The following is a 26,517-nucleotide window of genomic DNA, read 5'->3' on the forward strand; positions in this document are numbered from 1 at the left end:
TTACATCTGGTAAATGCAGAGGCAGTGGGGTAAGGGATGCAGCTGGTTGCAGGAACATGCAGGTGGGAAACAATTTTGGTTTGGTGTTCCAATTCAAAGGGGAGAGTTGACAGGAAGCTAGAGACACCATTCCCACCCCACAATTATAGGAGCTCAAACCAATACCCTTATTAAAAAAAAAATAATAACTGGCCAAGAAAAAAGTACCCAGACAAAAAAAAAAAAACAAAACAAAACAAAACAAAAAAAAACAAAAAAAAAAAAACAACTTACTATGATAATAGAGAAGATTGGGATTCATCTTCAGAGGAAGACAGTGAGGTTAAAAAAAAAAAAGCCCCTTCTACCCCAAAGAGTTATGTGAACTGGGTTCCTGCTAAAAAAAGAATTTAGAGATGAACTAAAAAAAGACTTGAAAAATCAATTGAGAGAGACTAAGTAAAAACTTTAACAAAAAATAAGAATCATCCAAATATTGTCCTACTCTAATCCATGTAGTTGACAATCAAATCGTTTCAGAAATCAACAATTTCAGTGTTGTAGGTTCTTCTTCCAAAATAGATCATTGTTAATTAGTGATATCTTTTATAAATTCTATGTACAATGTACTGGAGATCAAATATAGCTATCTCTTATTTAGCTTTTCATATTTCAAAACAAATCTTATAAAGATAGATGCTGGGGATCTTCACATCTAAAAAAATTGTTATGGATTTAAATGTCTAATTTTATTTCATTTGGTTCTTAGATTATTTTCTTTCCTAAATACTTTTCAAAGATTTAAGAAAGTGGGTACTGATATGCAACTGTTTAAGAGTTCGATGAAGAAAATGGGAAAATGTATACAACTATTATGAAATAAAGGAAAATAAATGTATTTTATTTGCCTAATATTAAAGTCATAGAATTAGAGCTACAAAAACTAGAAGTTTTTGACCACTTAATTACACGGTTGCACATCTACAACAGGAAGGGACCTGATACTTATTTAGTTCCTCTCTCTAATTTTACAGAGAAAGAAAAGTGAGGGAAAGAGGATTTATGTCTTTCTCAAAGACTTATAATTAATAAGTACTAGAGTAGGGATTTGAACTCAATATAGTGTAATATACTGAATCCATTGCAGTTACTATATCATGCTTCCTCTTATGTTCTCTTGTAGTTTGAGAAAATAACTACGTTGAAGGACATTTATTTAAGCCAGGAAAATACTAACTTAGGTACCTATAAGCAGTATGCCGGCATATGCCATGTCTCACCTACATAAGTTACTTCTTTGTATATGTGAAATGGGAAAACACTCTTTTAAAACCTCGGCTATGTAGGGTAAAGATTAATGGGACAAGCAAAAAAGTGTTTCTGAAAGAAAAATACCAACTTATCCCATATGTTATACTTACTAAATGTAAGCTCAAGACAATAAGAGCCCAGCCTACCCAAACAATCCGTTTATATACTGTGAAAATTTATACATGTTCCTGTCCCCAAGAAACAGTCTCTGAAATCAGGTCTTTTCAATTAGTTTATAATTCACCCCAGTGCCAGCTTTACAGGTCCTTGAACCACTTGGAAGAGGGGGAGGAAGGCCCCACTATTTATGCTACTGCCAAGGAAATTCAGCGCATCTATCCAGTATCTGGCTGCAGGTGACAGAGGTGCCCTGATGAACGAGTCACTTACTTGTGAAAAGAACCTACCTTTATCTTCCTCTTCATGTTTGTGCTCTGCACTGATGCCTTTTTTCATTACCTATTCTACCTTCCCCGGTTGAGTTTGACAGAAACCATACTTAAGATTTCCACAGGTCCTACTACCTCACAGTCAGATTAATTTTTTTGTGTGTGAAATACACTTGAAAATTACTACTCAATCAATCCAATTTTTTATAATTAGAGTGCTAATTAGGGACTTCATTCCACAGAAAATGATTAGTCTCACCTTTGTGTCTTATCAACTACCCTAGCATAGGCCTCGGCAGGGTTTTGCATGCATGAATATGAAAATCACAAGTTCTGAAAGCTGAGAAATTGGGGCAGAATTGCTTCTGGAAGCCAATACTCTCCTTCTTTATCTAACAGGTCCCCCTTTAGGTGGTCAAGGTGTATGAAAACCTGCTATTAAAGTTTGCCTGGTTTAGAACAACAACAGTGTGGACAGAAAAACTGTATTTAGTGGCACAGTTTCATTTATTTCCTAAAATTCCTTTTGAAATCAGAATATTGAGAATATTCAGACAATAAAGAGTTTGGGAGAAACTGTGAGAACCCTTTTTTAATCCCATGATATGTGATGAGAAGAGTCAGCACCCCATCAAAATGTATTTTCTCCCTCAGTTTCTGAGGTGTTTGTAATATGTGATCAAAATAAATAAATTGCAACAAGTATCAGTTCTAAACAGGAATGGAGGATGTACATTTCTTTTTTTAACAGGTCAGTCATTGAAGCCTAGATGTAGAAATGACCATCCATTTTGTCTTAGCAGAGGATTTGATTTGAGAAGAGGTTACTTAATGACAATTTTGTGCCAGGCACTATACTTTGTGCTAAGGATACAAGAAAAAAAAAATGAAACAATCCTGGCTTTCAAGGAGCACATATTCAACTTGATATGGTAGGAGTAGGAGATAACATATAAACATATAATGTTTTTTCTTTTTTCTTTTTTTTTTTTTTTTTAAGAGGACCAATGCCATCATTGGGTTATGTATTGACTCATGGGTGAATTGAATTTAAATGAAGCAAAATTGCAGTCATTCACCCCATTTTCTTCAAGGATCATCAAAGTCCAGTGACAGGATAAGAGTCAAGGTGACTGGTACTGAGCAAGGATGCAATGATGACCTTGACATCTTTGATATCTGACCAAGCTCTAATTGCTCCAGTGCCCAACATCCTTGATGGCCATGGGATGAATTGTTCTTATCTATGGGAGCTGGGAGAAATCTTAACATGTTTGAGATACACATCCCTCTAACTTACTGACAGGTTTAAGGACTATCTGTTACCTTCAATTTGATTAGGTGTGTGATATAACCACAAATGAAAGTTGGATGAGAGGTGGGTATGAAGTCCTGAACAGAAGAATTTGGCAAGCCTTCAAACCAGAGGTGCTAGTCCATATATATACACATCTCTTGAATCTTTTGTACCACATATATGTCTTACCTCCCATAAGTGGTTATAGGCTCTGTAAGAGAAGAGACTATAGGGTCAGTTAGATGGTGTAATAGATAAGGGGCCAGCCCTTAAGTCAGGAAGACCTGACTTCAAAACTGTTTGACCCTGGGCAAGTCATTTAACCCCTATTGCCTTACCAAAAAAAGAAGAGACTTTATCACAACTGATTTTGTATTTAACAAATGCATTGCAAAGAATTAATGTATAATAATTGTGTGAATTTATTGAATAAAAAACATTTATTTCTCTATTTTTGTGTGTTTGAGACTTTTCAAACTGGTAGTGCTTCAAGTTTCTCTCTTCTCTATTTTTTCCTTTGCACGAGCTACAAAATGTTCCTTCCAAGAAATTATGTACCCATGTCACTTCACTGCTTAAGGACTTCCTAGAGCACTCTATAGTTTCAAAGATATAATAACTTCCTTGTGCCTGTGATCTCCTTAAGCTTATGATTAATACTTTATGTAATCAGGTACCAACCTCTCTTTTCAGCCTTTTTTTCATGTGACGCTCTCTTAAGGATTGTATATTCTAACCACACTGGCCTTTTTGCTATTCCTTCAATTCAACCCATCACTTTCTTTCTTCATGCATTCATTCAAGTCAGCCTCCAGACCTAGAATACTCTCTTCATTCCCATCTCTCTGCCCTAATTGCAGGTTTCAAGTTTCAGTTCAGGGGTCATTTCTACAATGAAGTTTTCCCTGATTCATCTTGTTTTTGATATTTATTTCTTCTGTAAAACACTTTCTAATATCCTTATTTATTCATGCAAATATTTCATGCCATGTCCTTCTGTCTCAATGGAATTAAAGCTCTCTAAGGACAGGGATAACTTTATTTTTGTCTTTGACTCCCCCAAAGCTAACACAGTAAGAAGCAATGCAGCATAATAGAGTGCTTGGAGTCAGGGGGTCCCAGATTCAGATTTTTGTCCCAGTTTTATGTTGGCTCTGTGACTCCAAAAAAGTCACTGAATGTCTCCAAGATTCATTTCATCATTTGTAAAATGGAGATTAGAAGTACTATAGTATCTCTCTCAAGGTTTGCCAAGAATCTCAAATGAGGTAATTCACATAAAACTTTTAGAGATGTGAAAGAATGTTAATGTTTATTATTATTTTAACAAAAAGGTAATGGAGAGAGGTGTTTGGGGGTAGCTGTGAGCAAGCCAAAATACTTTAGAAATGAAATTTCAAAGAAATGAACTGAAGTATATCACTAGAAATATGTGTCACTAGGAAAAGAAAGATAAGCTAAATAAATGACAAGAATCTGTTGACTAATTGATAATCACCCACTATCTTTTTTTTTTTTTGTTTGTTTGTTTCCCAAGATTAAATTTCTCTATCTTAATTAGACTGGAAATATAGCAGTCACTCATGGGCCTGATGTTGTTATTGATTGACTTTGAAATTTTGACTTGTTCTGTTTACAACATGAAGGAATTTGGTCCTCCTTAGGCAACCTGGTTGCTCTCTGGTCCCAGAGATTTACTATATTTGTCCAGGATTTATTAGAGATGTTTGCAACTCCCAAACCTATAAAAATATAGAAATAAATCTTTTTTTTTTTCAATAAATTCAACTTAATTATTATGTATCAACTCTGCAAGTCATTGTGTGCAATACAAAGTCAGCTATGATGTAGTCCTTAGAGTTTATAATCTATTATGGGAGGTAAGATGTGTATATGATACATGAGAGTCAAGGTGAATGGGAATGATTGAAGTATTTCTCAGTATTGAGTCACATGATCCCTGTTCCCAGAGCTGGTACCCTGGAAAGGGGGGGGGGGGCAGTCATATAAGCTCTGCAAGGATGAACTTTGATTTCTGGAAAGACGAACTTTGAACCCTGGGACACAGAAAGTTGCAGGAAATGATGTGACCTGTGAGAGGCAGTCAACATTGGTGAACATTGGTCAAGGATGTATCCAATGAGAAGACTTGGGTCTTTTGCTTTTAAACCCTGAAAGCTGGAAGCTGGCCAAGTTCCATGTGCTCATGGTGGAGTTGGAGTGGCTCCCAGGTGTCTGGGCTTCTCCCGGCAGGGATTAAATAAATGCTTTCTCATTGTACTCTGATTAATTAACTGGGAAGGGGGTCTTGCATCTAACCTGCCCCATACAGTTTATGGGGGCTCGTCCAGGATCCGTCTTCCCAGAGGGATGACTGGGATCCTGATTCAAGATAGGCACCAGGTTGGGGTCTCCAACTGCCATTGAGATCAGACTCTCAGCCTGTCTCTCTATGAAAAATGGGTCTAGGAGAGATGAGACACTCAGATACAAACAGAAGGCACACAAGTCTTTAAAAATGAAACCTGGGGGAGAGAGAGCCAGGTAACTTATGCATGTGTGATCCTGGAGGCACTGTCTGCTAATGTGCCCTTGAACTATCCTTGTGGGCCCTGGGATCATCAAGCCTTGGGTGAGGCATTCTGTTAACAGTACAGGATAGGGGCCTTCTATGGTTGGCTAAGAAGGTAGGCAACTCCTGACTCTGGTCTGCAAAGACACTCAGGGGGAGGGAGGGATCAGCTGTGCATTTGCTGGAGACCAGGGGTGAGATTGGATGCTCTGAGACGGGGCAGTCCAACTCAAGTCCTTGGAGAAAAAAGAAAAAAAAAAATGGACTTGGGTATTTCTGTTATATGTGGGGAAATGGAGAAGTGATTTTTGTCCCTGTGAAGAATGTTTTTGTCATGTTTGTTCTGTGAGCTAGAATTTGTTAGGAAAAAAAAAAGAAAGAGAAAGGTATGACTTTCCTGTAGGCTCCAACTCTGGCCAAAGATGGAATTTTGAGAAAAGTCCATTGGGCAATTCTCAGACAAAGAAATTGAAACTATTTATAGACATATGAAAATATGCTCCAAAACATTATTAATCAGAGAAATGCAAATTAAGACAACTCTGAGATACCATTACATACCTGTCAGATTGGCTAGAATGACAGGGAAAGATAATGCAGAATGTTGGAGGGGATGTGGGAAAACAGGGACACTGATACATTGTTGGTGGAATTGTGAACACATCCAGCCATTCTGGAGAGCAATTTGGAACTATGCTCAAAAAGTTATCAAACTGTGCATACCCTTTGATCCAACAGTGTTTCTACTGGGCTTATACCCCAAAGAGATACTAAAGAAAGGAAAGGGACCTGTATGTGCCAAAATGTTTGCGGCAGCCCTGTTTGTAGTGGCTAGAAGCTGGAAAATGAAAGGATGTCCATCAATTGGAGAATGCTTGAGTAAATTGTGGTATATGAACATTATGGAATATTATTGTTCTGTAAGGAATGACCAGCAGGATGAATACAGAGAGGACTGGCGAGACTTACATGAACTGATGCTGAGTGAAATGAGCAGAACCAGGAGATCATTATATACCTCAACAATGATACTGTTTGAGGATGTATTCTGATGGAAGTGGATCTCTTCGATAAAGAGAGCTTTAATTGATCAAAGATGGACAGAAGCAGCTACAACCAGAGAAAAAAACACTGGGAAATGAATATAAACTGCTTGCATTTTTGTTTTTCTTCCCGGATTATTTATACCTTCTGAATTCAATTCTCCCTGTGTAACAAGAAAACTGTTTGGTTCTGCACACATATATTGTATCTAGGATATACTGTAACCCATTCAACATGTAAAGGACTGCTTGCCATCTGGGGGAAGGGGTGGAGGGAGGGAGGGGAAAAATCGGAACAGAAGTGAATGAAAGGGATAATGCTGTAAAAAATTACCCTGGCATGCGTTCTATCAATAAAAAGTTATTAAAAAAAAAAAAAGAAAAGTCCATTGGGAATAATGGTTGGGGAATTTAGAAATTGATCATTTCAAAATTCCAAAGCAATTTAAACTGGGGAGGATCATGCAGGGAGTGAAGATGGTAGTTTCTTTTCCCTCCTAGTTCCCTGACTTCAGCAGGGCCAGTTGGGATTAGAGGGAGAAGAAGAAACTATACTGTTTAGTGCAATTCATTATTTGAAATATGATAGCAAAGCAGTTTTATAATATTGGCAATTTAAAGCTGTATTTGATTGGATTTCAAGTTAAAAATATAGGTTATTAAAACAAAATGCTGGTAGCTTACCTTAGGGAAGGTCCTGTTTGTATCTCCCTATTTAATAGTATCTCGCTACTAAGATTACATACTTAGGGATGTATTCTCCCTACAAAAAGCCATGTGTTGCTTTCTAAACGTATTGGGTAATTTGTAAACTATGAGTTATGCTTTAAAATTTGTCAGCTCTGCTGGATATATATATATATATATAAGTTTTATGAAATTTGGCTCAAAGTTATGTATTTGCGAAAGCAATTTTTGTTTTGGAAGTGTGTTTAAAGTATGTCAGAGAAGGTTTGAGCATGTAGGCATTGGGAGCAGATAGATAGACATGGGAGGGAAGAGATGGTGTGAGAGAAGGAGAAAGAGAGAGAGGAAAATGGCTTTCTGGAAATAGGGGACAAAAAGGCACAGCCCACAGTGAATTTGCCAGGGGAAAGGAGCTTCCCCATGAGATCAGACTCTGTCTTTAGCTGGCAGATTGGATCCTAGGAGATTTGGCACTCTAAAAAGGTCAGCTCTGAGAATTGAAGGTGGGGAAGCATGGTGGACTTTGGAGAAATGCCATGTGGAGTGGAGCCTTGTCAGGTGACAATTTATTTCCTCCTCCCTCCTTCCCCCATTAACTATGGCTGCTTTTTAACAAACCGCAGTTCCTTGTTGGTTCAAACATTGATTGCTTCTACTGTTTAAAGGAACAGCCTACATTTACAAGGTGTTAATAACTGAATTTTTATTTTTATTTTTCCAGTCTATTATAATTGCTCTGAGAGGTTTATTGTAACCATGAATTTTCTGAAAGCACTTTATTTCTACTAAAGTATCCCATCTGTCTTCAGCAAATTATTGAAGTGCATAATGGTCTCCTTGTTTAAGGAATATGTTAAAAAAAAAAAAAAAACCTAGAGCAGAATTTTAATCTAATCTGATAATTTGATAGGGTTATTTCCAAAAGTTTATTATTATTATTATTATTTTTAGAATGAAGAAAGTATTAATGTTAAATCTGAAAGTTTCTTTTGTGTGGAAACAGGATGGACAATATGCAATTTAGAATTTTTCTATGTATTGGCTATTTTAAAAGCAAAATAATCTGTGTAATGTTGAACTTAGAACCATCTACTTCTATATGAAAGATAAACTGTATAAATTGTGAACTTTCTAGGATGAATCTCTTACTCTGATCCTTGAGAGCTAGATTCATCTGAAACTTTGATTAATGATAATTGCTGTGGACATAAAATCTTTTGAGACTGCAACTGATATTTATTTGGAGTTCCAGATTCAGGTATGACTGTCTGAATAGATCATCAAACTAGTGCTCTACTTTCTGAAAGGAATATGCCACAAGCTACTCAGAAGAAGCTGTTTCAGGTAGAAGTTAGTATTTGAGAAAGCCTTAGAATGATGATCTTGGCCTTTGCTGAAGGTGGGATCCTATGTCTGTAATCAGAGCAAGTGGTCAGTGGAAGATATAAAACACTATACAAGTATATAGATATTTTAATTTGCAGACCGGCCCTGTAGGGCTTTCTGGTTGATGCTATTATATCTTTTAACTCTTTTACTTCCTGGGTCTAGTTTCTTTATCTAAAGACTTACTTTGCTCAAGTATTTGGGGCCACTCCCACTTTTCCTTTTGTTCATTGAGAGAAAGCAGACAATCTTATCATGCCCTGATTAGGTTAAGGTTTTTTTAGGACCCTAAAAGTTAAACTAATCTGCTGAGAGTCTTTTATAATGCATGTTGATGGAAAGTGAGGCTAGGTCCTTGGGGTCTCTGGAACCCCAATCCTAGACCCCTGACATTTATTAAAGAGCTATACTGACTTCAAAAGAATTTTTCATGTTTTACATGATCATGGGGGGCTATATGAAAAGAGAAATTTTGACACCCAAATAATTCCCCATCAAATATGCAGGAAAAAATGATTACTGCCAGCTATCCATGGACCTAAAGAGGTTTCTGCTGTTTCTTAAATGAAGGGGAATTCACTCCAGGTGAAGAGAAACAGGCTTACAAATCAGCAGCCCATGTTGCTGATCATTTGCCCCTAACCATGGAAACTTTAATTCCTGGAGCCCTGCATGCCCTTATATAGCTCCTGGGCAAGTAAATTCTGAAAAGGGCCTGCACATGTGCCCCTTGCAGGGACTTCAAACTGCTTTCTGTTTTGTTAACACCTGTACTAATGGAGTTAAAACTTCCCTTGTAAGACTTTAGCGTTTTTGTGGGAGAGATCATACTCACTGCAGGGCACATGTCCATTGCACCTACTCCTTTGAGGAAACAAAAGCAAGGATTTGGGAAAAAAAACATTCTTTGGTTTCTTTCCTAGGAAAGTTGTTTGGATAAGAGTCATTTATGATAGCCTCATCTCCTCCCCCCCTCCTCCCAGCCTTTTTTCTGGGTGGGTTTCCTGGTTACTGTCTTTATTAACTCTACTTTTAGTTTATTCTTTCTCTTTTACTCATATTTAGTTCTTGCATTTTAATATACTTGTGAGAATTGCTTTTTTCAGACTCTGAGCTATGAAATTCCAACAATTTGGTCAACCTGAAATCACCTGAGACCTGATTCTGACATTTAGCACTGATCACTGTCTCCCCTCTTCAATCCGGACCCCACTGGGTAGGGCCACCTCTATACCCCTTGTCAGCCTGAAGATGTTTCAGAAGATGAAACCTTTGTCCTTTTGTACTAAATGAATCTGGGTCTGGGCTGCTTGAGGTGGGAATGATGAGATAATGACTCTGAGGCCCTCAGGCCTCCACAGTGCTGTAGTTCTGTGACTGCCAGATGCCAATCTGTTCTGTGATGACTGGGTTTCTGAGACAGATAGTGAGAGTTGATGGAAGCAGGTTTTGACTCCTGTTTATTGATTTAAGCAGCAATACTTGCACTTAATTACAGTAGTTTAATATTTAGCTAAGTTCAGGTGTAGCTAATGTGGTTTCTGAAAGCTTCCACTGATGTTGGGGCTGAATGGGACTGAAGTATTTCTCACTACTGAGTCACACGGTCCCTGTTCCCAGAACTGGGACCCTGGGGAAACAGGGGGGAAATCATATGATTTCTGTAGGGATGAACTTTGAACCCTGGGATACAGGATGTTGCAGGAATTTACGTGACCTGTGGGAGGCAGCCAACATTGGTGACCATTGGCCAAGGATGGTTTATCCAATGAAAAGATTCAGGTCTTTTGCTTTTAAACCCTGGGCAAGCTAAAAGCTGGCTGGGTTCTAGGAATACATGGCAGAGTTGGGATGGCTCCCAGGTCTGTTTGGGCCTCTCCCTGCGGGATTAAATAAATGCTTTCTCTTTGTACCTAATGATGTCTCTGATTAGTTAATTGGGAAAAGGGGTCTTGTCCCGTCCCACACAAATAGATGTACATATATTATGTTTGAGATCTACTGAGGCACAGAACTTCTGAGTTCAAGAGGTCAATCTGCCTCAACTTTCCCCAAAGTAGACTTCATCTGGCTATATGTAGAACATCACAAGAGCACATGTTCTTCACCAGCGATCAACAAATTTTAATGTTTTAAAAAAAATATTTAGATATAATTAATTTTTATAATAATAATAATAGCTAAGATTATATGGTGCTTACTGTGTGGGACTTAAAAAGACCCTTACTCAAAATGACTACTCAGAGATCACTCAAAGTAGAAAGACGAAAGATTGTTTATTAATCCTCATGAGGATGAGCAGTCCCACCACAAGATAAGGGAAAGAGAAAGTTCGAGGTAGGAGGGCTAAAGAAATAGTAAAGATACACAGCTTTTATTACATCACAAGTACGAGACCATTGAGAAGTGGGGGGGGAGATATCTAATTGGTTGTTGATATCTTGAGAGATCATAATGGAATGTTTCTGTTTCCCTGAAATCACCTGATCAAGCCTTCAGTCTTTCAGTGATTCTCAAACTTTTGTTCTCAGTATCTTTATACTGTTAACAATTATTGAGGATCTGCCCAAAGAATTTTTGATTATATGGATTATTTTAATAGTAATTTACCATATTAGAAATAAAAATTAACTTTGAATTTGTAGACTCTCTGAAAAGATTTCAGAGAACCCCTGGGATTCTCTGGACCATACTTTGAGAACCACTGCTTTAGATAATCAAGCAGACAGTGTTTAAACTAATAGTCTAAATATCAATAGAGGTCAAATGATGATAAATATCATCAGCTCAGGTTAAGTAAATATGTTTATAGCTGGCCAAAGCACATATTGTACTTATGCAGGTCAAGAGACACAGAAATAATAAAAATAAAATATAGAAAAAGAATTCACACATTCCTATAAGTTCTTCACTTTATCTCTCTATTCCCCACATTACTATCTGCCAGGGACTTTGCTAAATACTTTTTAATTATTATCTTTTTTATCCTCACAGCCCCCCTAGGAGGTAGTATTAATGTTATCCCCAGTTTACAGATGAGGAAACAGAGATTAAGTGTCTGTCCAGAGCCACACAATTAGTAAGTGTCTAAGGCTGGATTTGAACTCAGGTCTTCTTAACAGTAGCCTTAGCATTCTGCACAGTGAGCTATCTAGCAGCCCAATGTACATTTTATGCATTTTTAAAACATTATTCTGAAAAACTACTCTATATTTTTCACTACATTAAGAAAAAGCACTACCACACACACATATTTACACACACATACACATGCACACATGGACACATGTACATACACAACTCCAGAGGCCACTCAGTATTTGGGGTGAATCTTCTATGGGAAATTTATGGAAGATTTTGACCTCAGAGGAAACTATCAAATGGAGACTAGCAATTTTAAAAGAATTTTGTATAAAGGATTCCTCTACTAGAAGAGGTTGGAGTAATTGGTCCAAGAATTAATGTGGAAAGAGATACTGGAGCCAGATTGTTAAGACTTTAGATGCAATGAAGTGGTATGGTTAGATCATGCATTTGGAAAAAATTTCTCATTTGTGTGGAAGAGAAAATAAAGAGGAGAAAGAAAAGAAAGAAGATGTTTCAACAATGTTCTTAGCTTATAGTTTAAATAGAAATGTAATTTTTTTCCATGAAGAAACACACATTTTTTTTCACTAATATATTTACTTAGAATCCTAAAATTTATAAAATCCTTCTCCATAAAAAAAAAAAAACCCAAAACCTTTTATAAGATACATAGTGCTAATATTGTTATGCCCACTTTATGGATGGCCTAGTAGAAGCTGAGAAAAAATAAGGGACTTCCTCAGGTTCACTCAACCAGTAGTTATCACAATAATAGATATTTATTAATCATTGAGATCATGACCTACGAGGGCATATTTATCAAGGCTAGTTGAAACTCTTCATGGCTTTGTACCACTAAAAGTGTTTTTATCATTTATTACTCTCCAGATCAAGACAGCTTAGCTTGATTGAAACTAGAGCAAACATAATTACTATGATCACATGCTTGGAGGTCATTAAGGAAAAAAAAAATACATACATATATATATATACACACACACACACACATATATACACACACACACACACATACATATATATATATACAGATTGATGTTTTTGAGACATATTTGAGACAAATCAAAGGATTGTCTCAGTCATATCAATGTTATTATAAGCAATGTGAGAACTGGCTGGTTATTTTCTATTTTTTCTCTATAATTTTTTTTTATAAGAGAACTTCAACAAGTAATTGCATTTTCATTTAAGTTTTATAAGTTTTATTAATGATGACTTTTACAACATATTTTCTTACACACTACTTTTTTATTCATAAAATCTTACATCATAAAAAAGAAAATCTGGTAAACAAAACTAAAAGGTACAAATTAGTCATTCAATGAGCATTTGTTAAGTGATTACTCTGTGTGAGGAAATATCTAGACTATTCAGGGAGGCCTAATGCCTCTGAGGTGCTATCCTTGTTCAGAATTGCTCATCCACCTGTCATCCAACTCTTATCTGTGGTTCCAAGCAGCTGTAGTATCTGCAGCAGGTACACCCACATAAAAGCATCAACAGATGGGCTAAACCAGGCTGAAAGTAACTGACAGGTCTTCATATAGGTGAGTTTGGGAGCCTCTACCCCAAACATGTGAAGAATTTTCCAGCTGAAATGAGAAGATGAGAACAATTTGTTCCGGTGGCCATGGAGGTGGCTGCACATGTTGTGGAATGCTTAGAGCTTAGTCATATATCATATGATGTATCATGGTCCATCACCAGTCATCTAAATTCTTGTTCTTTCACTGAGCTCAGTATCTCTGGAAGGGAGAATGAGACTAGTGACTTTGTGAAATTCTGTGTCACATTAAAACAAACTCATTTGAAAGTCAAGACATTACTTAGCTATGGCTTGTCCTTTTCCAAAATGAAGGACTAACAGTAACAAGTATGTATGAGGCACTGTGCTAAGAGCCTGAAATACAAAGGGGAATATAACAACAAACATGATCTTTGCCCTCAAGGAGGTCACTTTATTACTGTTGTCTGTCCTTTGTTGTCTAAGAGGACAAAGACATGAGGGGGGTGATACCATGATGTACACCTGAGGGAAGGCTGTACAAGGTCAACTGCCTCATTTTGTGCTTCAAAACCATATGCCTTCAATGACCAGACACACATCAGGGCAACTGAGAATGGCCCTGGATGAAATGGGAGATTTTGGCTTTTCTAAATCAAGGTCTTCAACAAGTCTCAGTTTGACTGTGGTCACACCCATTCAAAGATTGAGCCTAAGTAATGTATATGTATATATATATATATATATATATATATATATATATATATATATATATATATATATGTATATACACATATATATATATATATATATATATATATATATATTATATATATATATATATATATATATATACACAAAAAAATAAATTGGGAGGCAGTCTGAGAATAGATACTAGTAGTGCTGGGGTAGTTCGTGGGGGAGAGGGGTAGAATGAGAAAAAGCTACCTATAGAAAACAGGATTTGATATGAATCTTAAAGGATACCAGGAAAATTAAGAGACAGAATACTTGAGATATAGAGAGCAGCAAGATGTGGGGAAGTATAGATGTAAGAGATTCAATGTTTTGTTGCTGGTTTTGCTGGATTGTCAAGTGAATATAAGTATAAAAGGACTGGAAATACAGGAAGCAACTAGATTAGGAAAAAAAAATTAATAGAAAACAGAAAAATTTTGACCATGAAGGTAAAAGGAGAGACAGTATTTTATTGAGGAGGGGGAAGGGAGTAGGTGTGTGTGAAATGATAAGACTCATGCTTTAGAAAAAAATACTTTGGCAGCCAAGTGGAGGATAGATGGAAATACGGATAGATGAATCAAGGAGATGAGTTCAAAGATATTTCAATAGTCCAGATAAAAGGAGGTGAGACTTTTTATAAAGATTGTGACTGTGTGAGTGGAGAAAAAATGCTGTGAAGGTTAAAATTACAGTATTTGGCAAGTGATTGGAAATGAGATGAGAATAAAGTATTGAGGACACGTCTAAGATTTTTAAACCTGTGTGACATGCAGAATAATGTGACCCTTTTTGGGGAAGATAATAGAATAAAGAGTTTCTTGGCAAAATTCATAGCTTCCATTTTGGACATGTAATAAGAAAACTGGCAAGATGGATAAAGAAAGACCATGGGTTCTTTTGGGACATATTGGGTTTGAGATATCAGTGGGAGATCTAATTGGAAATGTCCAAAAGATACTTGAGGGGATGCAGAACTAGATCTTAGGAGAAAGACTAAGGTTGAATATATGGATCTGAAAATTATCAATAGTGATTGAATTCATGGAATCTGATGGAGTCACCAAGTGATAGCAAATAGAGGGAAAAGGAAAGAAGAGAGAGCCTTGTGGAGACACTCACGATTATTGGGCATTATATAGATGATAAACAAACTAAAGAAACTGAGGAGTGGAGAACAAATAGTGACATTGATTGGAAAAGGTTATAAGGAAATCCTGGAGAGAAGAGAGTAGCTAAGTCATCAACTGCATCTATATAAGAAATCTCTTATCCATAAACATCCTGCAAACTACTTTAGAAGATAAAATCTTTCCTGAAAGGCCCCTTCCCTAGCTTGTATTGTTAATGGCCTCTTTCCCCGCCCTTCTTTAGTCATCATGAGTTTGTACTCCTTTCTTTAGGGGTTGAATTATTCCAGTACAATATAAATTCATTGAGGCTGGGGGATATTTTATTGTTTTGTCTTCATATCTTCAGTGCATAGCAAATAATTATCCCCTAATTAGCAATATTGATTGGAGTTACAGTTCACTATTTGTCCTCTGAAATATTAAGATCTGATACAAAGTAGGCATTTATTAGACTATGTTGATCAACTGATTGATTGAAACAAAAATTGATTCTTTACATTTAACTCGAGTTTAATTCCTTAAAAACTCACATTTACTTAGAACTTCCTAGTTCATAAGTCATTTTTCTCATAACTAATTCCATTTTATGGGAGAGGACAAAAGAGGAAGGCATATTGACAAAAGTCAATTTTTCACTTTTTTATGTTTTTAGTATGTTGATTAAAGAAAAAAGTAAACGAAAATTTACTTATTATTAATTATGAAAATTAATATTCAATAGCTCTGATGGTGAAACATTTTGGGTATAAATGCTGATGAATACAAGATTGACAAATTTGATATATGTCAGACATTAGCCTATCCTTCTTTACTTCATAATATGAGTAAAGCATTAAATACCCTAAATATGCTACCCATTCACTTAAAAAAAAAACACTAGTAAAAAAAGAAACAAATCAAAATCACCATAGAAATAAGAGAAAACTCCGCTGTTTTACTAGCAAGATACATTGCTGATGACACAATGGTAACACAATAAAATTTGAAATAAAAAACAAAATGGCTCCTTCTTGTCAGTATTTCAGTAAAGTATTTATTTTTTTGAGAATACATTTCTGCTCTTGGCTCCCTGAACTATATGTCAAAAGCACAGTAAGCATGAGAGCAAAAAAAGTATGCAGAAATATAGTAGATTTTTCTTAAAAAACAAGTCCGAGAAAAATATTCCTTTCATCCATTCAACACAGAGTATTGACTAGGTCCAGTGATTTGACATGACAAGTAAGATAACTTTCAGTTTCCAAGTTTATGTTAATACAATGTTTTCCTCTTAAAATTATGAAACTAGTGTTTGACAATGTTTTTCTTCATTTCTCATCTCTAAAACATGGATAATAATAGCACTTCATTTGGTTGTGAAAATCAAACAAGTATAAAAAACTTTGTGATCCTAAAAACACTATAAAAATGCTTTTTTATCATCATCGTCATCATCATACTCTTATAAAGAACATCTCAAAAATATTTGTTATATCATGAGTAAAGACAGAAGCACCCTTTTCACATGTTCACAAAGCATATGATTATCATTTTATTATATTCTATGAAACTTACTTTACTGTACCATATAATTACTATACTTTGATGAAATATAATAGACATATGGAAAATGATAGGAGTTTTGATGAAATGAACACCTGCAGCAGGCTACCTTAAAATGTAATCTTCAAGGTGACCTATTGCAATCCTTCTGCCTACACAAAGATATTTTTATTAGTTCCTATGTTATTAGCAGAGGTGTAAATAATTATATGGTAAATATTGGCTCATCATGGATCACAATGGGCTAATAAAGTGCTTCAATGATTCATGTCTTTTTTCAAATGGCCCTGGATGCATATATTATCTGATAACCACTTTAGAAAATCTGAAGTATTTGGATTCTAATATATTCTTTAATAACTAAGTAAAATTTATTTCTTTATTCTGGAAGTTTCAAAGATCAGTCTCTTTGCTTAAATGTTTAGGGTGAAGTTGAAGCACATAAAGGATTCCGACATCACATCACTACACTTTTGCCTATCCTTTTCTTTTTGCTACATACCCAGGAATCATGCTTCTGTAAAAGGAAAAATAAATACATATTTTAATATTTCAGAGAATTTGATTAACATTTTATTTCTATACCTGATAAGTGTTTTTTTTTTTTCTCATAATGAAGTCATCAAAGATAACCTGCTAAAACATGACAGCTAGGAAAAAGCCTGGAGTCCTAAATAGGGAATAATAGTTTGGCAATCAGAACAGAATTAAGAGTGCTACTTCTGAAACTAATCATATGCCCCTTGGCATATAACTTAAGCTCTGTGAATCTTACTTTCTTCATTTCTAAGATGGAGATAATGATACCTGAACTACCTAATACCCCACAGCATGGTAAGAAAATCCTTTTTATAACCCTTAAGTCATTATACTTAGGTGGAGCAGTGGACAAAATAAGGCAGTTGGAATCAGGAAACAACGTGTTGGAATATTGCCTCAGACACTGGAGATCTGTATAATACTGCTGAGGCTCTTAATCTTTCAGTTTTCCAGTTCCTGATCTGTAAAATGGGGGTGGGAGGAATAGCATCACTTCAAAAGAGTATTGTGAGGCTCAAATGGCTTAATATGCGTAAAGTGCTTTGCAAATCTTAAAATAAATAAATATTTATCATCATCATCATGTTGTATGCAAATAAATTATTGAGAGCCAGTGCTAAGAAATGAAACTTTAACTGGAAAAATGTTTTCTTGATAATGTAATATATACAAAAGGGGGGCAGAGCTAAGATGACAGAGAGGACACATGTTTCTCTCTGACCTTGTCTACAACCCTCAGACTAATTAGTAAATCCAGTCTCTGAAGTAGCTCTGAACCAACAGAACCAACAAATATTGGGAGTGCAACTAATTGCCAGAGGAAGATAATTTCAAAGATCACCAGAAAAGTTCTGTTTCAATTGGAAATGGGAGGGAAGTAGCCAAGCACAAGCAGCAGAGCACAAATGCCAGTGAAAACAGTGCAGAGTCCCAAGGCAGTGCAGACACTGCATAGCAGAGAATTTACTGGAGGAAACAGAGCAGAAAAGGTCAATTTGATCAGAAATGGGAGGGAGGCAGTAAAGCACAAGAAGCACAAGAAGCTGAGTACAAATGCCAGCACAGACAGTGCAGAGTTCTACGGTATTGCAGACTCTGTGGACTACACAGATGGTGCAGATTTTGGATGTTGGAGAATCTACAGGAAGAAATCTACAGGAATCTATGGTAATGTTGGCCATTTGCCCAGCAGCAAGCCAGTAGATCATCAGAAAAGTTATAAAACATCTAAGACAAACACAAGAGGTAAATAGTGAATCATGAAATGCCAAAAAGTCATGAGGCCTGGCCACGCCCACCCAGCACTGGGAGTGAATCAGCACTGACCCAGCACAGCCATGACCCCTTGAAAAAACCTCCCTCACCCTAAAAACAGTTCTTAACTTTAAAAAAAATGAGTAAAAAAGTAAAGAGAACTCTGACAATAGGCACCTTCTATGATGAATGAGAAGAATAGATTTCAAACCCTGAGGAGATTAAAGTCAGATTGTTTCCAAATGAAGTCCCTAAAGGTGATATAATCTGGTCTCCATCACACAAGGCACTCCAAGGAAAAATTCAAAAAGATCTTAAAAGAGAGCTAGAAGAAAAATAGGGAAAGGAAAAGGAAAAATTTTGCAAGAGGGTTTTGAAAAGGTATATAACTCATTAAAAGATAGATTTGATAAAATAGGAAAAGAAAGTCCCAGAAAAACAAAATTTGCGAAACAGAAAAATAAAATAACTCCTTAAAAACAGAATTTGTGAAATGGAAAAAAATTCCATAGAACAAAACAACTCATTTAAAAATTCAATCAGATAAATACCAAAAGAAGTTAAAAAAAAAAAAAAGTAAATGAGGAAAATAATTCACTAAAATTCAGAACTGAAGAAATGGCAATGAATGACTTAATGAAACAACAAGAATAAGTCAAGCAAAACAAAAAAAAAAGAAAAAAATAGAAAAAAAAGTAAAATACCCAATTGGTATTTCCTAATTGGGAAAACAACTGACCTGGAAAATAGATCTACGAGAGACAATCTAAGAATTAGTGGACTCCCTGAAATGCATGATGAAAAAAAGAGAATCTAGACACTATTTTTCAGTAAATCATCAGAAAACTGCCCAGATGTCATAGAATCAGAAGGTAAAGATTGAAAGAATTGATAGAATGCCTCCTGAAAGAGACCCCATAATTAAAATCCCAAGGAATATCTTGGTTAAATTTCAGAACTATTGAACCAAGCAAAAATATTATAATATTTTTATTATTATAAAAACAATTCAAATACTGAGGAGCTACAATAAGGATTACTCAGGACCTAGCAGCTTTTATGTTAAAAGATCCAAAGGCCTGGAATCTGATATTCTGAAAGGTGAAGGGACTTGAAATGCAAATAAGAATAAATTGCTCTGCTAAAGTGAGCACTTTCTTTCAGGGAAGAAGATGGACATTCAATGAAACTGGTGAATTCCATTTATTTTTGATGAAAAGACTAGAGTTAAACAAAAAAATTGATCTTCAAATATAAATTCAAGAGAAGCATACAAAGGTAAAAAGGGAAAAAAAAAACTTTTGAGAACTATTTCTATTATGTATATATATAAAGAATGCATGTATAATCTGATTTTACTGTTATAATATAAAAAAGTAACTACATATGGAAATGGGTTTGTAATAGAAAAGAAAAAGGTGAAGTGGAGGTAAAATGAGGGAAATTACATTTCATTAAGAGGCAAAGAAAACCTTTTATAATTGAGGGAAAGAAAGGAGGGTGCTGAATATTGTGTGAATCTTTCTCTCCTCAGATATGGCACAGAGAAAGAATATTAGATATATTTGGTTTAGTGAGAAACATCTCTCACCTTATAGAAAAGTGGGAGGGGAAAGGGGAAAAGGGAAGAGGTAGGCTAAATAGAAGGGAAAACAGAAATACTAGTAGAAAGGTATAAGAAACGGGGAGATTCTCTAAAGGTGGAGGACTGCTTGAGGAAAGTAGTGCTCATAAGTAAAATACTGGGGAGGAGGGAAAGGGGAAAAGGAAAGAGAAAAGTATTATTTGCGGTTAATAAGATGACAGGAAATACAGAATTGGTAGTTTTAACTGTAAAGGTGAATGAGGTGAACTCTCCCATAAAAAGTAAGTAGATAGCAGACTGAATTAAAAGCCAGAATCCTACACTATGTTGTTCACAAGAAACACATTTAAACACAGAGCAATACATAAAGAGTAAAGGTAAAAGGCTGGAGCACAATCTATTATGTTTTAGGTAAGGTAAAAAAGCCATCCTGATCTCAGATCAAGCAAAAGCAAAAACTGATCTAATTAAAAGAGATAAGAAAGGAAACTATATCTTGCTAAATGCTACCATAGATAATGAAGCGATATCAATATTGAAATATATGCACCAAGTGATGTAGCATCTAAATTCCTAAAGGATAAGTTAAGAGAGTTGCAAAAAGAAATAGATAGGAAAACTATAATAGTGGGATATTTCAATCTTGCTCTCTCAGAACAAGATAAATCAAACCACAAAATAAGAAAGAAGTTAAAGAGGTAAAGAGAATACTAGAAAAGTTAGGTATGATAGATCTTTGGAGAAAACTAAATGTAGACAGAAAGAAGTATACATTCTTCTCAGCAGTTCATGGAACCTATACAAAAATTAATCATATATTCGGACATAAAAACCTCAAATTCAAATGCAGAAAGGCAGAAATAGTAAATGTGTTTTTTTTTTCAGATCATGATGCAATGACAATTACATTCAATAAAAGGCCGGGGAAAATAGACCAGAAAGAAATTGTAAACTAAATAATCTCATCCTAAAGAATAGATGGGTGAAAAAGCAAATCCTAGACACAATCAACAATTTCATCCAAGAGAATGACAATAATGAGACAATATACCAAAATTTGTGGGATGCAGACAAAGTGGTAATAAAGGGAAACTTTATATCTCTAGATACTTACTTGCATAAAACAGAGAAATAGAAAATCAATAAATTGACCTTACAACTAAAAAAGCTAGAAAAAGAACAAATTAAAAACTCTTAAATACCAAACTTGAAATTCTAAAAGATAAAAGGAGAGATCAATAAAATTGAAAATAAAAAAAATGAATTAATAAAAAAAAAAAAACTAGGAGTTGGTTTTATAAAAAAAACAACAAAATAGATAAAACTTTAGTTAATTTGGTTAGAAAAAGGAAAGAGGAAAATCAAATTGTTAATTTCAAAAATGAAAAGGGGAAACTATCTACCAATGAAGAGGAAACTTGGACAATTATTAGGAGTTACATTGCCTAACTTTATGCCAATAAATTTGACAACCTAAGTGAAATGGAAGAATACCTACAAAAATAAAATTGCCCAGATTAACAGAAGAGGGAATAAATTACTTAAATAATCCCATTTTAGAAAAAGAAATACACAAGGGATTAATCAGCTCCCTAAGAAAAAAAAAAGTCCCAGGGCTAGATGGATTTACATGTGAATTTTACCAAACATTTAAAGAACAATTAACTCCACTATTATATAAACTATTTGAAAAAATAGGGAATGAAGGACTCCTACCAAATTCCTTTTGTGACACAGATATGGTACTGATACCTAAACCAGGTCGGTCGAAAACAGAGAAAGAAAACTATAAACCAATATCTCTAATGAATATTGATACACAAATCTTAAATAAAATATTAGCAAAGAGATTATTTTATTGACTTAGATAAAATAACAAAAAAATTCTTCTGGAAGAACTAAAGGTCAAGAATTTCAAGGCAACAAATGAAAAAAAAAATCAAATGAAGGTGGCCTAGCTGTACCTGATCTAAAACTGTATTATAAAGCAATGGTCATCAAAACCATTTGGTACTGGCTAAGAAATAAAAAGACTAGTTGATCAGTGCAATACGTTAGGTTCACAGAACAAAATAGCCAATGACTATAACAATTTTGTATTTGATACATCCCACAACCCCAGCTTTTGAGATAAAAATTCACTATTTGACAAAAATTGCTGGGAAAATTGGAAACTAGTATGGCAGAAAGTAGGCATAGACCCACATCTAACACCAGATACCAAGATAAGGTCAAAATGGGTGCCTGATCTAGTCATAAAGAATGATATTATAAACAAATTAGAAGAACATAGGATAGTTTACTTCTCAAATTTGGGGAGGAAGAAGGGATTTGTGATCAAAGAAGAACTAGAGATAATTTTTATCATAAAATAGATAATTTAGATTATATCAAGTTAAAAAAAGTTTTGTACAAACAAAACTAATGGACACATCATTAGAAGGGAAGCATAAACTGGAAAAACATTTTTACATCCAAAGGATCTGATAAAGCCTTCATTTCTAAAATCTATAGAGAATTGACTCAAATTTATAGTAGTTCAAATCATTCCTCAATTGATAAATGGTCAGAGGATATGAACAGACAATTTTCAGATGAAGTCATTGAAACTAATTGTAGTCATATGAAAAGATGCTCCAAATCACTATTGATCAGAGAAATGCAAACTAAGACAACTCTGAGATACCACTAGACATCTGTCAGATTGGCTAAGATGACAGAAAAAAGATAATGTCAAATGTTGGAGGGAATGTGGAAAATCTGGGACACAGATACATTGTTGGTGGAACTATGAATGCATCCAACCTTTCTGGAGAGCAGTTTGGAACTACGCTCAAAAAGTTATCAAACTGTGCATACCCTTTGATCCAGCAATGATATTACTGGGTTTATATCCCAAAGAGATCTTAAAGAAGGGAAAGGCGCCTGTATGTTCAAGAATATTCATGGCAGCCCTCTTTGTAGTGGCCAGAAACTGGAAACTGAGTGGATGCCCATCAATTGGAGAATGATTGAATAAATTGTGGTTTATGAATATTAAGGAATATTATTTTTCTATAAGAAATGACCAACAGGATGATTTCAGAAAAGCCTAGAGAGACTTACATGAACTGATGCTGAGTGAAATGAGCAGGACCAGGACATCATTACATATATGGCAACAATAAGACTATATGATGATCAATTCTGATGGACGTGACTCTCTTCAACAATGAGATGATTAAAACAGTTCCACTTGTTCAGTGATTAAGAGAGCCAGAGAGAGGACTGTGGTAATTGAGTGTGGAAAACAACAGAGCATTCTCACTCTTTCTGTTGTTATTTGCTTGCATTATGTTTTCTTTCTCAGTTTTTCTTTTTCTTCCTTCTTGTTCTGATTTTTCTTGTTCAACAAGATAACTATATAAATATGTATACAGATAACGGACCTAACATGTATTTCAACATATTTAACATGTATTGGACTACCTACCAGCTAGGGAGGGGATGAGGGTAAAGAGGAGAAATTTGGAACAAAAGATTTTGCAAGGGTCAATGTTGGAAAAATTACCCATGCTTTGTAAATAAAAAGCTTTAATAAAAAGTATATCTACAAAAGATCTTTTAATCATCATTAATACTTCAAAAAACTTGTTGCTGTCTATATGATCTAATGGAAAAGTTATGAACTTTACTCCCTTTCTGGAGAATGAAGAATATCATTTTCAAGTGTTTCTATGCCCTGTTTTGCAGAATCCTACTTTTTTTGGTAGTAGAAAAGGAACTGTGACTTTAAATGACATAGAAATATTAATTTGGGGGTTTTGATTGAGGGGAGGAGAAAATCTGGGGCTGTGATTTCATTGGTGTAGAAACATACATTGGCAATTCTTAAGTAATTTATAGTCTTCCAAACTTGACTTGTCCATCATCATACAATCTATATGTGCCAGAAATCTCAGGTCCTCTTGACTCCATGACCAGATCTTTATGCATCAAACTAAGCTGTTTCATTACTCATCATTTTACCTCAAATCTTTCCTTCTTAACTTTCCAGTCACTGCTGAGGACACCACCAACTCCTTAGACTCTCAGGGCTTCATCTTTGGCTCACAAGTGGGGTATATATTTGATTCTTTATTATTTTCTCACTCCCTATATCCAATCTGCTGTCAAATGTTATTGTTTTAACTTCATACCTTATCTCATATAAATTTCTTCTCTTTTCTGATTAATACCACCCTTGTCATCTCGCACCTGGATGGAAAAATAGCCTACTGGATGATATTTCCTCATCCTAGCCCATCCTCTACTCAGAAAATACTGAGTTTAGTTTTGGACATGCTGTGTTCAAAATGTCTATGGGACATCCATTTTGAGATGTTCAATAGGGAACTGCTTTCCTGAATGGATCAGTTCACAACTCTATCAACAATGCATTAGTGTTCCAATTTTTTCACATCCTCTTCAACATTGATCACTTTCCTTTTTCATTCCTATTAGCCAATCTGATAGGTGTGAAGTGATACTTTGAAGTTATTTTCATTTACATTTTTCTAGACAAAACTGATTTAGAGTACTTCTTCATATGCTTATATATAGCTTTGATTTCTTCATCTGAAGACTGCTTCTTCATAACCTTTGACTACTTATTAATTAAGGAATGGTTTGTGTTCTTACCAGTTCAGTTCTCAATATGTTTGAGAAATAAAGCCTTTATCAGAGATGTTTTTTCCTAAAGATTGTTTCCCAGATTTCTACCTTTTTTTCTAATGTTGGTTGCATTGGTTTTGTTTCTGTAAAAGCTTTACAATTTAATATAAACAAAATTATTTATTTTACATTTCTTAATGTTTTCTATATCCTATTTGACCATAAACCTGTAGCTTACATAACTTCTCCTTTAAGTTTTTAAATGCTATATCACTTGCATATGTATTTAGTATTGGTATTACTTCATTTCCTGTGAAACCTTTACAAGATGTAGTTTCCATTTTTTTAGGTTTATTTTTGCTTTTATTAGATTGATATTAGTCTGATTTTTAGTGTTTTAGTTGAAGCATAATAGATTCTGCTTTAGCCCCTTACCTTTTTTCTATGTGTAACTTTCTGCTTCACATGTGTTTCTGATAAATAACAAATTGCAGTATTTTGGTTTTTGATCTACTCTGCTATCCACTTCCATTTTATGGGAAAAATTTTCCCATTCACATCCATAGTTATGATTATAATTGTGTTTTTCCCTTCATTTTATATTGCATTGCTTGTCTTCTCTCTCCTTTCACTCTTTCTCTGTTCATCAATGTTTTGCTTCTATCTTTCACTTCCTCTGATCTAGACCTACTTCCCTTACTTATCTCCTTCCCTCTTAATTTCCTGTCAAGTGAGATAGTTTTGTGTATTCAAGTGATTGTGTATATTATTCCCTCTTTGAGCCAAGACTGATGAGAGTAACATTAAAGGAATGTCCATAACTTGCCTTCCCATGGTCATTCCTTCTCCTTCTCCCCTTCTTCTGCATCCAGTTTACTCCTGTTTCTCTTCTCTTAATTACTTTTATGTCATTCCCCTCCAATTCACCTTATGCCCATACCCTTTGACTATGTATATTTCTTCTAGCTGTACTATTTGTGATGAAATTTTAAAGAATTACAAGTAGTATTTTCCCATGTGGGGATGTAAATAGTTAATCTCCATTGAATCATTTATGTCAGGGATGGAGAACTTTTTTCTGCCAAGGACCATTTGAATATTTATAATACAATTCAAAGGCCATTAAAAATTCATCAATTTGTAGAATTCAAGCAGTGGGAGGTTATTTTACCTGGCTTTAAACTCATCATTAGCCTGTGGTTGATTATGTAAATGATTTTGAGGGCCTTATATGGCCTGGAGGCCTGAGTTTCCCAATGCCAATCGTTTTCTTTTCCTTTTTAATCTTTTTTCTAGGCTTCTTTTGGGTCTTGATATTGGTGATCATTTTTGGGGGGTGGGGTTCAATTTTGGTCTCCTTTTAAAAGTTTGAAATTTGTCTATTTCATTGAATGAATGATTTTTTTTTTCTCTTGAAGTTAATTTCACTGGGTAGGTGATTCTTAATGGTAATTCTAGCTCCTTTGCTTTTGACAATATTATCTTCCATGTCCTCCAATTCTTTAATAGAAAAGCTGCTATCTGTGTTTGTGGGTTCCTGATATTTGAATTGTTTCTTTCCAGCCACTTGCAGTATTTTTAGTTGACCTGATAATTGTGGAATTTAACTGCAATATTCCTTGAAGTTTTTGTTTTGGGATCTCTTTCTTGAGATGATCAATGTATTCTTTCAATACTAATTTTGCTCTCTAGTTATAGTACATGAAAATAGTTTTCCTTGATAATTTCTTGAAAGATTCTGAACAACTCCACCTTTGGATTATGATTTTATGGTCCTCCAATAATTCTGACACTGTTTACACTGAAACTATTTTCTAAGT

This window comes from Antechinus flavipes, chromosome 5 (genome assembly GCF_016432865.1).
Source record: "Antechinus flavipes isolate AdamAnt ecotype Samford, QLD, Australia chromosome 5, AdamAnt_v2, whole genome shotgun sequence".
Classification (NCBI taxonomy): Eukaryota; Metazoa; Chordata; class Mammalia; order Dasyuromorphia; family Dasyuridae; genus Antechinus; species Antechinus flavipes.